The following is a 2,500-nucleotide window of genomic DNA, read 5'->3' as shown; positions in this document are numbered from 1 at the left end:
TGACAGGAAGATAAACAAAGATGAAAATGTTTTTAAGAGCCGGATGAGCGCTGATGCGCAATTTCAATTTATCTTCTGTTGAATTTATATTAGGCAACAAGTAGCCTTATTGATCACTTCTTGTGTTTGATACCATTAGCCTTTGACGACCATCTGAGATGAAAAACTGACCACCTGTCAAGAGAGCGAGGTATTCAATGTAGTACACTTATGTGACAGGATGAAGCGTAGCTCATCCTTCTTTCAACAATGGTCCTACCCTCTCCCAGATAGATTTCTTCACACCTTTCCTCCTTGTATGGTATAATTAGGTCACGGTTCTTCAAATCGCGGATGTAGACGGTTGAATCGCCCAATGGCATCGGGCGCAAAGTATGATTGCGTAAATTCCAAAAATTAATATATCGACAGTATACATCAGTGTTTTCATTTTCTACATATTCATCACTTTTAACATTTTATAGTGCTCTGAAGAATCGACATAGTGATCAAAGTAATCGATTTTTTTAAGTGTACTTAAAATGTTTTTCCACAGGTGAAGTCAATATAGTGGGGCTAGTATACATTTATTTTTTTAAATGGTACATGACGTAAGTCAGAAATTTCATTCACAATTCATGGTAAATTTGTCTTTGGTTGTTTTGTTCTTTGTCACTTGCGGAGGTGCTGAGATATTTTCCAAGCGGTCACAAGTTTTGTTCCTTTTACCATAGTTAAAATTCATGCGGCACTTACAACATTGTTCAAACCCGTAGAGGTTGTTTAACCTCCAAGTTACCAAGTTCATCGTGTCAGCAGTCAGTCGAGCTCACAACTCTTCCTCTCTGATACAAATTATTGATGGCTTATTCGTTCAGTTACTAACTGACTTACATAGGCATAGTGATCCTGTATGCAAGGTCATTAGTTTCCTTCACATAAGTTGTTTATTCATTTACTAGAGTGATTTACATATTCTCTGCCTTGTCGCTTCAATATTCCTGACAAATATCGAGAGCCTTACTTATCCATGAAATGATGAATATAATACCAAGTTTAGGTAATCGGTTAAAACTACACAAAAGCCCCGTTACAGATTAATATCCACTTCCATAACTTACTTTTCCAAAAGTGGGGAATGTGTTCGCTTGAGTGGTGCCGTTTCTCCGTCACGTGTATCTCTAAGCTATCCACTCATAGAAACAGTTTTGAACTTGAAAGCTATCGCCGCAGTTCCTCACTTTCATGGGGCCTGTGTTAAATGCTCTCTTGTCATGCATGAAAGTCCTAAACTTACGTGTTGTTCGCGTTCTTTTGTCTTTAAATCGCGCCCTCATTGTTTTAGGTGCATGCCAATTATAGCAATCAATTCGTTACATTTCACGGAGACTAGCACTTGGATTGACTTGGTATCTGTGCGTCCGAAAACACCAACACCAATGAACCTTTCTGTTTTTAATGAGTAATAAACTTAACTTGTTACGAGAAGTAGCTTTTAGCATCTCTTGAAATAAGTGTTGGTAAGCCAAGTCAGAAAATTTATTTAATTTATCACATCAAAAAACTGGACCGACAACACATACAACACTTGCAATCGTAATTCAGCTATTTGTTGGAGTAATTTCAGGGGAGGTGAAAACTAAAGTAATGTTCAGTTTCTTCTTATTAATCCTCAAGATACACTTTTTTTCAGCCAAGGCTCCGTTTCGTGTAATAAGCCTCTTACATTTAAAGTAATTTGTTCCGCTCGAACCACCTTAGTCAAGTAAATAAATAAAGTCAACTAAAAGCACTTAAAACGAAAAGTATTCAATAATCTTTATTTGAGTACAAAAATCTCTTTGTTCATAATCATAAAGAAATCAATCGGGGTATTTAGCATAGCCTATTCTATACCGCTGCCTTCACTGGGGTACCACTTTAAGTGGCCGCCTTAGCAGTCAATAAGAAAGCACCCAACTAGAAGTTATTCAAACCATCCACAACGCTGTGGCAATTTAAATGGAGCCAATTAACAAATAGATTGCATCTTGCCGTGCGTCTGTTCAGTGATATTAGATTTTCATTGAAAAAGTTATTTAAAAGGACCAAGCGTACAACCGTCTTTTTGTAGGGCTCTTGACTAAAAATCTTTCTTAGCAACTATTCTTCTGTAGTTAAGAGCCACTTCGTCGTTGACAAATCGAGAACTCGTCATGGCGGCTCTGAAAATAATAATTCATCGTTGACGTCAACTTCCCGTTGTGGTGTTGTCGTTTTTTTTTTTGTTTTTTTTATTACATTCAAAGTCTAGGCATTTTTTCAAAAGTATAGGGTTAGGGTGAGGGTTTGTCATATCCAAAAGGCCATTATACTTTCTTAACAGAATCATTGATGGAACCGCTCCAATGCTCCTTTTCATTTTTACGCAGTTTCCAAATACTTTCATTGATTTCTTGTGGTCGAAATACACCATCTTGCGCGCTAGCTCTGCACTTGCGAGAGCTCCGGTCCCAGACTTTTTATAAACGGATTTACCAAA

The 2,500-nt window shown here is 37.4% G+C and overlaps 2 protein-coding genes across 2 annotated transcripts in view; one reads left to right on the top strand and one right to left on the bottom strand.

Moving 5' to 3' along the window:
* LOC138033229 (high-affinity lysophosphatidic acid receptor-like) overlaps nucleotides 1-892 on the bottom strand; it is a 3,224-nt gene extending 2,332 nt beyond the window's left edge. Inside the window, exon 1 of the mRNA XM_068881004.1 lies at nucleotides 874-892. The gene's annotated coding sequence lies outside the window, so the exon portion shown is untranslated. The remainder of the gene's footprint in view (nucleotides 1-873) is intronic.
* LOC138033219 (uncharacterized) overlaps nucleotides 4-2,500 on the top strand; it is an 84,518-nt gene continuing 82,021 nt past the window's right edge. The window contains exon 1 of the mRNA XM_068880984.1: nucleotides 4-190. The gene's annotated coding sequence lies outside the window, so the exon portion shown is untranslated. The remainder of the gene's footprint in view (nucleotides 191-2,500) is intronic.

This window comes from Montipora capricornis, chromosome 14, assembly GCF_036669925.1.
Source record: "Montipora capricornis isolate CH-2021 chromosome 14, ASM3666992v2, whole genome shotgun sequence".
Taxonomy (NCBI): domain Eukaryota; kingdom Metazoa; phylum Cnidaria; class Anthozoa; order Scleractinia; family Acroporidae; genus Montipora; species Montipora capricornis.
This window is presented reverse-complemented; position numbering and strand designations above follow the sequence as displayed.